The following is an 11021-nucleotide window of genomic DNA, read 5'->3' as shown; positions in this document are numbered from 1 at the left end:
GAATAACAACCAATAACCTTTCACCAGCCTTGAATGGAGTTCTAGCTTAATGTCATTAATAAGAGTAGTAAAAGGAACTGAGAAACTCGTAACTGTTTGCACAATAAACTTTTTTTTGTATCACCGCACTTGCTGATCATATTTTTATTGGTCAATGGTTTACAGATAATCAATTGAGAATTGAGCTGTCATGATTACACAACAACTATTTCAACTTCACCCAAGTTAACCTAGATTTGTATTGAACGGACAAAGTGGTAAATTTGTTATTGCAGTCGAGATCGAAGCGCCCCCCAAAGTTATGCACCTTGAAGTGAAATTTCGTGGTTTTCAGGTATGATAGAATTGATGTTGTGGCGATAATTGAAGGTTATGGAATTGAAATTAGTAGGAAAGATGGAATACACAAATAAATATTGATTATGATCAGATCAGCATCGAAAAATTAGTGACATGATGAATGGGTACTGCTATATTTTAATCAAAATACTTCCAGAAAATTGTTTGAATATGGAAATTGTTTGAATATAGTAGAACATCTATAACAGGGGCTTTGTATTAGCATATTTTCTTAAGACATGAAAATAAGCCACGGAGATTTTCGAAACTGAGTTCAGAGGTCAAAAATCTAATTCATATAGGGAGTTTATTCCATTATTCACCGATATTCAGGAAGAACGCAAAGATTAACCCTCCAGCGCCCAGTGCCGTCCTTAGTCACGCTTTAGTTGAACCTCTAAAAAGCTTCAACAAATACTTAAAAAATGTTAATGGAGATTCATAATGATTTTACCGAGGTCCATCTGAAAAATAACTTGGGCACTAGAGGGTTAAACATCAAATTTTCACGAAATCATTGAACAAATAAGCAAAATACGATTACATGCTCTTATGGCAGCGGTTTTCAACCTGGGGTACGCGTACCCCTGGGGGTACTCGAAAGCCTTCAGGGGGTACGCGATGGAAAAATCAGTAATGGCGGACAAAGCAATTTTTCTTTAAAATACTTAATTTGTTTTTCAATCTTGCTCTTAAAACATGACTGTAGCAATCAAACAAACCATTGTTCAATTTCAAACCTAAACTAGACTACCACAACATGATCAACCACTACTCTCTCCCACTCTGCGAAAACATTACAGGCCAGGGGGTACAATCGATATGAAAAATATCGCCGTCCGCTGACAGCATTGGTAATTTAGTGGTAATTTAGAACCGCTGTCAGCATTGGTAATATAGTATACTTAGCTAGATTTATCCTGAATCTAAGAAAAAAACTATTTTTCACAATGCTTCCATATTCATATCAGAAGCCAAATCATCGCTCAATTATTCATCTCACGACGCCCCCATATTCATTACACTGTTAATCAGGTGTAGTTGATTACGCTCAAAATTGATAAACTAGGTAACCCCTGCAGGGCTGTCAATTTATGTCAATTATGTCGGAATAATTCAACATTTTCAGTATGATTTTTTCGTATTAACAGAAATTGATTTTTGTATTTGATTATATTCAACGCAGTGAAAACAGATGAAAATGCATACAGCTGAATTTAGGATTTGTAGAAATTCCTCTGATATCACTCTGCTAATTAAAGTTTGTTTTTGGAAATTTGAAGTGAACATTTCAAAGATTAAAGTATTCTTAGTGTAGTGAGTGATTTTGTTTAGTGATTAAAACAAAAAGTGATCCGCTAACGATGGAAAACTCTGGTTGGCTGCTGAACGAGTCCCGTTGTAGCCGTAAATCAATGCGCGGATTTTGTTTTCTAAGGTGGGTGATTGAAATAAATGAGTTTTCGAGTGCAGATGCCCGACTATAATATCAAATTTAGAGCTTTTAAGTGAGTTTTACTTTAAAGTGAGATTTTACTTTATGAGAAGTTTGAGGACACAGTCAAGATTCTCAATAAAATCTTCGGGCATCAAACGTCAACGTTCCGGAAGCGGTTCATGTGTCTTTTCACGATTGTTGATAACCATCTGCCGATGAACACTCAGCAAGCAGAGAGCACTCAACCGCTATTCAACCATTGTTGACCTCAGCCAGATTTTCAATCGATGTAATGTGCTGCTGCAATGTTGATACTAAACTTCCACCTCTCAAACAAAATTGTCAACTTCGTAAAAAATTACGAAACTTTAGGTTTTGCGCTTGAACTCTTCCAACGACATGCGTATCACGTTAGCAGGATGCAGCAAGGACAACGCGTAGGCAGGTGCACTATCTTCGCCAAACTGTGTTTCCAGTGAGGTTACACGAGAATTGTCACAGCTCGGTTCCAATACTCCAAGCTAGTTGATGCAGGCGGATTTGCCCGGTACTTTTGCCGCTGCAATGTCCTTGGTGGATCAACTGAAAAACCTGTGCAATTCCACGCAACATAGGGCAAGCATTTCAATCAATTACACTGTGCTACAGCGATTTAGAACTTCTAAGGTGACCTAGGTCTTGTTGAGTAGGGATGGGCGATACTAGCATCGATACCAGCGGTATCGATACTAAGGGTCACGACATCGAGTATTTTGGCATCGATACTCACCGCGAGGAATGAGTACCGGTATCGATACTTTCTAAACGACGCTTTTTGAAAAAAAAAAAAATTGCATCGATAATCGATACTCCTTCAACCGATACTTCGATACCTGGTATCCAAGCTCATTGAAGTATCTCGATGTCAAAATATCGATACTTTTGTCAGTATCGCCCATCCCTATTGTTGAGTATAACAATCGCGCATACTAGAAATTTTCCAAACACCCCCAAAATTTGAAGTTATGGTCAAAATACGGTTTTTTGAACCTCGGCACATATAATATTTTTCAACTCAGTCATTTATCAACCGATTTTCAATATTTTAGCAGTTTTAGAAAGAAGATATAGGTAAAATAGGTAAAAAACAGGGTTTTGAACATAGCTTATAATTTTCGGGGTATATGAAAAACTTCAAGTAAACGCGTAAGTAACACTTGACTAAAGTTACAATCCACACTAAGTCACATCAAAAGTTCTTGCATTTTTTCATCATTTGTAGCCCCGTGAAATAATTGTGCGATAGAAGGCAAAAATTCTGGTTTTCTTAAAAAATATATAACTTAGCCAAATATCAACTGATTTTCACAAAACTACTTTCATTTGATTCGGAATTGAATATACTTACAAAATTGTTGTATATTTGTAGTATGTTTCTCACAAAAATAGACGGCAAATTGACAATTAAATTGAAAAATTTCGAGAAAAAGTCTAAAACATTAGATTTAAACTCAAATAACTCAACATGTTTTATTGATATTAGTATAAACCTGTAAATATTTTGAAAGCTCTATTTGTCTTCTTTCTAAAACTGCTAAAATATTGAAAATCGGTTGATAAATGACTGAGTTAAAAAATATTATATGCGCTGAGGTTCAAAAAACCGTAATTTGACCATAACTTCAGATTTTGGGGGTGTTTGGAAAATTTCTAGTATGAGCGAATGTTATACTCAACAAGACCTACAACTTACACTAGGTCACTTCAGAAGTTCTTGATTTTTTTTTTCATTTGTAGCAAAGTGTTATTCTTGAACTGGTTCATACCTTACACAGATGTTTCAATGGGCTAAAGATGTCGTTTTGTGCTATTGGAGATATTGAAAACAAAAATATGCACTAATGTCAACAACTTTAGGGGGGGGGGAGCAACGACCCCCCCATACTCCCCTCTGGCTACGCCTATGAGCACGTACTCTGCATGAATTGGGAATGAAGAAAGTAGGTAACTGGTGACAACTAGGACTAGTACACCAAGAAAGTTTAAATCCCGAAAAACCTGAGATTTTTCTCGACATTAAGCTAGATTCAAAACAAAAAATACTGACGTAAAAAAGAGAGAGCTTACATATTAGGGTGAGGAATCGTTAAATGGAAAAAAACAAAACTTGATAGCAGAAAGCCATAACCAAGTTTTTTATTCTATTTGGGGCCCTTAACAATGCTAAATTTATCGGATGTCGATTGGTTTTGTTTCCGCTTGGCGCATTGCATTTTAAATTCATATGGAGATTTGTATAAAAAAAAACAACTTTTTCGCATTTTACATTCTGAAAAGCTCAAAATGGCTCAAACCATAGATTTCATTACTTCAATTGGTAGGTTTTTTCTGATGCCTAGCAACTTGGCCGAAGACACTAATGAGCTAAGGTGTCCCAAAAATACTAGTGCTGTTCAAAGTAGACTATAACGAAATTTATGTTGCAAATCATGTTTTCTGCCAACACTGCCAATGTACCGGCGCCAGTCAGCTTTCCATCAGAAGTAACCTCTGAAACACGTTGTAGATTCTACCTACACCCAGAATATTGACCTAAATTTGTTTGCTTGATCCAGCTCAGTGTATAACCTCGTTACGACAGGTTACTTTTGATGGGAATCCCACTGACGCCGGTACTTTGGTAATGTTGGCAGAAAATAAGATTTTCTGCTTTTAAATCGAATTATTCAACTCTGAACAGCTATAGCTCTTCTTAGCTTCTAGTTCTTCAGTGTCTTCTGCAAATACTATACTTAAACACAATGTAGTGCATTAGAAGAGCATTAGTGAGCTCTCTAGAAAGGTGAATACAAAAAAGTAGGTTTCCCCATATAAATTTTCGTACAAATTTGAAATGCAATGCGCCAAGCGGAGACAAAACCAATTGACTTCCGGTAAGTTTAGGGTTGTTTAGGGCCCCAAACAAACCAAAAAACTTGGTTCTGGAAAATCGATCACTTTGCCCCACCCTATTACATATGCATACTCTCCTTTCTCTCTGTGTGCATTTGTTGTGGAGTAAGAGAGCCACAAGAAAAAATCTAAAATTTTAGTTGTCACCCGTTAGTGGCATGTGCAAAACTACGACAGTACGTGATATCATTTGATTGAAGCCGAATACACATTAGGAACTACTTTTCAAGCAACGAATTTGTGACAAAAAGGAGAATTTTTTGTTACTGCTGCATTAAAAGCAACAAATAAAAATTTTAAGTGAAGTAACCTTTAAAAAATAAAAAAACGAAGCACTTGAAGCCAACAGTAAACAGAAGGGAGCTGTAATTAATTGGCAATTATAATTACGAATCAATTCAATTTTTCAGGACTTATATTGAAAACATTTGTACATGGTAGAAGTTTGCAAGAATCTGACAATCAAAGATCAGCATTTTTAAGGCGCCCATGCACAGTGGTTTAAAACGCGAAAAACGTGATCGTCAGCCTTTTGAGTATAAAAATGCCATTTAAATGCTACAGTATATTCGACAAAGTTTTTGAAGATCTTAATGGGCATCTATTGATGCAAATAAACTTTTGTTCAATTCACCTAGAAGTGAGATAAAAAATTTATTTTTTTATTTACTTATCAAATCAAAACAAAGTCTTCAGCGAAGTTGTAGACAATCTTATGTTGAAAAACTTTGCTGAAGACACTTTGGTTCTATCTCTTGAAAATCGACCACATACAGATAGTTTTATGCACAGACATCCTTAAAGTTTATAAAAATCGAAAAACACCAAATAACTTTTTTTGAAGTGACTCTAGAGGCCTACTATGCTCTAGACATTTTTTATATTTAAAAAATACATCATTCTGCCGAACATACCTTGGGAAAATTTCAACTTTTTCATAGGGTTTAGGACATTTTTGATAAAAAATGCACTTTCTCGAAATGAAATTACGAAAAGCATTTATATATACGGCACCGTGCATTATTTGGAAAACATACAAAATGGGAAAAATTGATTTTTTTCCAAAAATAATTGTTATGTCACTATTGTATACAAATGCCAAGGTTTGGTCGATTTTCAAGAGATAGAACCAAAGTGTCTTCAGCAAAGTTTTTCTACATAAGATTGTCTACAACTTTGCTGTAGACTTTGTTTTGATTTGATAAGTAAATAAAAAAATAATTACATAATTAAACAAAAGTTTATTTGCATCAAAAGATGCCCCTTAAGATCTACAAAAATTTTGTTGCATACACTGTAGCATTTAAATGGCATTTTTATACTCAAAAGGCTGACGATCATGTTTTTCACGTTTTAGACCACTGTACCATGGTTGATAAAAATTCCCAAAAAATAGATTCAGAAATCCAAACCACCCAAACACCCCTAGGAAAGCTTTGAGAAAAAGCCAGCTTTCAGATATAGAAAGTGCTTGAATTAAAAGTGCTATTTTGATTAAATGATCCGTATTTAAGTAAATATACTTTTTTGAATTTTTTATCGTTTTCTTGAACTCACATAAACTGTAAAATTTTGCATTCGGGTAATGTTATGGCAATTCGATCATATTTTTACCATCACAAAACATACCTAATAATATTATGGTGAATGAAAAGATTCATAAAAACTTTGTTAAACAAAAAAAAATATTTTAAGCAAAAAAAAAGTCGGTGATGATAATTAATGATAATTAATGTTCTGGTGATCAGTGGTGAATATTATGAACGATTATCTCTGTAAATTAAGTTAAGGTGTGATTAAAAAAGAAATAAATTAGTTTTAATTAGTGTGCTTTCTCGGAGGATGTACCTTCCCTCAACCCAGGTAAATCTCGTTATGTTGTGCTCTGGAAAATCACTCAATACGCGCTGATTAGCGGCCATCTCGGGCAGTGGCAGTCGAATAATTAAAGCAAAAATTCTCCGTCGAAATTACGTTTCTAATTTTTATGGTTCATCATTGTAGCATTCGCCAGATACATACTCAGTAAAACCCATTTCGACTGTTTTGAGCGGAGGGGCCCATAAAACGCGAAACCGTTCTCACAGGCAATCCCGGGATCCTTCCGACAACTGTCATTATAATTACAACGACCGGGCAAAATAAAGGCTGCAGCCGGGACGATCGTGACCTGAACCACCCCTTCTGTTTTCCAAAGCTGCGGCAGCCGCAGAGCCTCTCGCTGGAAACCTGTGCCGCAGACTTGCACGACAAAGATAATACACGGACACGAGAAAATAACAACGACAACAACGGCCAGCTTTGCGATAAAAAATAGCTTTACCGAGAACCGTGAACGACGCCAATGAAAGTATGCATCCCGTGTATAAGCGCACCGCCAGAACATGCGAGGATCACCGTAAAATCATCAACCGTCCCACAACCCCGTTTGTGTGCATACGCCGCGATCCTCGTCGCCATCGCGAACATCGTCGTCGTCACCATCATCGTCATAGTCGTTGTTGCTGCCGACTTCGGCGCTTTATTCAGCAGATGAGGCAGCCAGCAGAAGCATCTTTTTATGGCTGTAACTACAGCAAATCACATATTGGCCACACTTAATCAGTGCGAGGTCTCTTCTGAATGCCTCCTGCTCTTGCTCACTCTCCGGTGCGGTTCGGTAAGCTGAGATGATCGCGACCTTCGATATCTAACGAAAATCGAACGGTTAGACCGAGCACTTTCATCGATCGATGGACTCGTCTTTTATGATTCATTCCCCGAGCCGATTTAGTTTGGTAAAAACAGAGCATCGAAGCTTCTCAGGTACTATGTAGAAAAAAAAAACTCTTAGAAAAATGTGCTCGCACAAGAGCCAAACTTTCATTTGAAACTTTGGCAGTGGAGAGCAGGGAAAAAACAGACGATCGTCATTTGAGCGAATGCAACTCTGGTAAAGCAGAATCTGGGCAAATCATAATGTATATTACTCTTTGAACTCGGAAATTATACGTGCACCGCGGCAATTTTCCTGGGCGCGACCGCAAGAATATGACGGGAGCCCCTGCGCATGACAACCAGGCGTCCCTCGTTTCTGCGCATATCCATCTCAAACGATCTGGCGATGGATGATCCTCTCGTTGTTCGAAGCTCTTCGTCGCTAAGAGCAGCAGCAGTCATTCGTTTCGGGATGGTGGCCGCTTCTGCCGCATTATCCAGGAGTCATATTGCATGCGGCTTCAGAGCACACCGAGAGCGCCATTGAAGGAGGGTTCCATTCTCCGACAATGATGACGACGACGACGACGACGATGGCCACGTCTTTCAGTGATCTCTCAGAAAATCGTGAGAAAAAGCTGCCGATTTGCGACGAGCAAAAAATAACGACAATAGGCACGCAGCTTCCGAAGTTTCGTGCGTTGTTGGTTTGAAATTATACTGACATCCAACGATTCGGATGGACGGCGCAATTGGCATTTCAGAATACACAAACGTATGATTTTCTAACATTTGAATGCAGGTCTAACGTGCAAGGAAAATTGTACCGATTGTTGCTTGCAAATTTAATGTTTGCATTGAAAGGCTGGTTGGATTTAGTTCATTAGATGCTCACGAAGATACAAGCCAGTGAGTGGAGAGAAATTGAACCGGCTGCGATTGAACAAACTGGTATGAAACTGAAATTAATTGAACAGAAACTAAACAGAGCTTAAACTCAAACTGATAATGGAGAATATATAAGTAATAAAAAGGAAACAAATATATAATTAAAAAAATAGAGCAGTAAAATAGTTAAACAATAGAATAGTAATATAGTAAAACAAAACAACATTGAATACAACGTTAAAAAACAGCCCGATTTTTTGTCCGCACTGCTATAGGAGTTGAGTTCTTTCGGCGAACCACTTTTTTGCGGCTGGCACTGAAGATAAATTTTTCCTCTTATTACCGAACGTCGTTTTGACGTTCGTGGTCGAAGCAAAAACTGGCCTCAAATCTGCAAGCTGGATTAACCTAACCGCTGATAAGAAGAAAAAACAGGCGGCTCGCAGGTCACATCGGAATCAGAACTTACCGCTCATACATGCATGCATGCATGCGCGAGAGGAAAGGCTGGAAGCGAGGCTAATCAACGGGAAGAGGCTGCAATATATTGGCAGTTGAGCGATTTGTGGTCTTTTCCATTGCCAAGTATGCTACCGCAGATGATTAGAGGTTGTGTTCAGCAGCGATGTACGCTGCAGAGTGAAAAGACCGATAAACATTTTGCTGTACTTCAGATGGCCAAACCAGGAGAGAAACTTCTAGAAACACGATTATCGCTAATTGAATCATGATATACAACACAGGATGAACGATGTGACTATTCACCGGGAGGTTGTTCGTTTGTTGCGCTGGGATTTACAAACAAAAACAAAGCAATCAGATCTGTCCATTTTCGGTGAGATTTTCATTAGTTTCACTTGCGATTAGTATTGAGGTTATTGTGTTTTAAGTGTCCCATATGGTCTAGTGGCTAGGATATCTGGCTTTCACCCAGAAGGCCCGGGTTCGATTCCCGGTATGGGAATATTTTTTACCGTACCGAGCGCTGATATTTATACAGAAATAGGTAATTATTTTGAAACAGCTGTTTGAAGTGTACCACACAAGCAATACCGCATGGCGTAACTGCGCTAATAATAAATTAAACCTTGATGAGATGTCGTTGTCACTGATAACCTCCGGCCTTTTCCCACTGGACTCTAGATTTGATAATGGTTCTACGACTCTATAAACAAAGAAATAAAACGACAATGTAGCTTAATCTCTCAGACATTGCTCACACACAGCCTGACAACGGCGATCAAAACAGGGACGCGTTTTCACGAGTTCGCGATGGTAAACCAACCGAAAACAAACGCGATAACCCAACACTCTTCCTTTGACTGCACTCACCACATACACGCTCGCCATCGCATCAATTATTGCTGCTATGCGACATTGACGCGAACCGTCTGCTGTGATCCGCCCCGTTCCGTTATCTTTTTTGTCACTTCGGTCATCGGTTCAAAAATGATATTCTGACTGGGCACACACTAAAGACGAGTGGGGAGGTATGAGAAACAATCACCGCATCCGCATTCGACTTTCTCAGAGGTGCATTCTCTCATTCGTACTACCTCTACGATATCGTGACTGTATTCAATGAATGTATTATTCGAATCGTTTTCTATTCGTGTTTGTCTTATGTCGACGCCAGAGCAAACAGTGTTGCTGTCGGCTAAAAATAACAAGCCGAAATAGCTCAGTTGGGAGAGCGTTAGACTGAAGATCTAAATGTCCCCGGTTCAATCCCGGGTTTCGGCACATTGCGGATTTTTTTATTTATTAAAGATTAAAAATATTTTCAGGAAATGAGAAAAACGCTGAAGTATGTTCAATTTTTTCGCATGTTGATTTTTTGCAGTCCCAAACTTAAGTACCGTTTGATTTTCAAGCATTCTGTATTGTTTTTGTTACCTACTGATTAAGTACAAGACGATGAATTTCAATGTTTTCAGATTTATAATGACCTGTTGATCTCAAGTTAAGCATCATCCTATTTTTGTGTAAAATTATCAAATTCTTGATCAACCCCAAATCAAATGTTTTTTTTTTCAATGGAACCGCTGTCAATCTACCATTTTTTGCTGGTCTGTTGTTTTTTCATGACGAATCGATTCCCGGTATTTTGCGGTGTGGTTGAACCTAGAATACATTTTCACTCTGTTGCTAGTTTTTGCTTTCTGGGCTACACCAAATTTACACTTTTTTGAATCACGTCTCGGTTTTGAAAAGAGAAAATAAAGCCAGAACATTTAATTTGATTGGTACAACGTCTTCAGCAAAGTTGTGGACAGTAATTTTGTTCTTTCAGGAAAAATTATTCACTGTGAGACAAAATTTATTTTTTTTTTAGAAAACAACACAAAAATAAAACTATAAATAAAATATCTCAAAAAACTAACGTTCAATGAATCAGTTTTTCTACAAAACATATACATTATGAACTCACCAATAATAGTTAACTGAACCTGAAAAAAAAAACAAAAATAAACTTTATAAAAAAAAACTTTTTTTTCAATTTTTTTTTTACAGTTTATATATTTGTTGAAAGTACAAAATTATTATTCAATACTTTGCCAGTATCCGAGAAAACTGAAAGGTAAATAACTTTTAGTAGATCAACGATAGGGCTTTTTAGTTTTTTGATTCCTATTTCTTATTATATCTATGTTAAGTTAATTTTTTGTAGTTTTCTAAAAAAAATAGGTTTTGAAAAAAAAAAGCACTTTCATTAATTTTTATGCCA

At 37.2% G+C, this 11021-nt stretch overlaps 2 non-coding genes across 2 annotated transcripts; both read left to right on the top strand.

Annotated features, from left to right (window-relative positions):
- Positions 1 to 9185: 9185 nt before the first annotated feature.
- Positions 9186 to 9257, top strand: Trnae-uuc (transfer RNA glutamic acid (anticodon UUC)). The gene has a single exon. It is a non-coding gene; the product is annotated as a tRNA-Glu (tRNA).
- Positions 9258 to 9963: 706 nt separating this feature from the next.
- Trnaf-gaa (transfer RNA phenylalanine (anticodon GAA)) lies at positions 9964 to 10036 on the top strand. Its single transcript has one exon. It is a non-coding gene; the product is annotated as a tRNA-Phe (tRNA).
- Positions 10037 to 11021: the final 985 nt, after the last annotated feature.

Source organism: Wyeomyia smithii, chromosome 3 (assembly GCF_029784165.1).
Source record: "Wyeomyia smithii strain HCP4-BCI-WySm-NY-G18 chromosome 3, ASM2978416v1, whole genome shotgun sequence".
NCBI lineage: Eukaryota > Metazoa > Arthropoda > Insecta > Diptera > Culicidae > Wyeomyia > Wyeomyia smithii.
The sequence above is the reverse complement of the archived record's forward strand: the minus strand, read 5'-3'. Positions and strand labels throughout refer to the sequence as shown.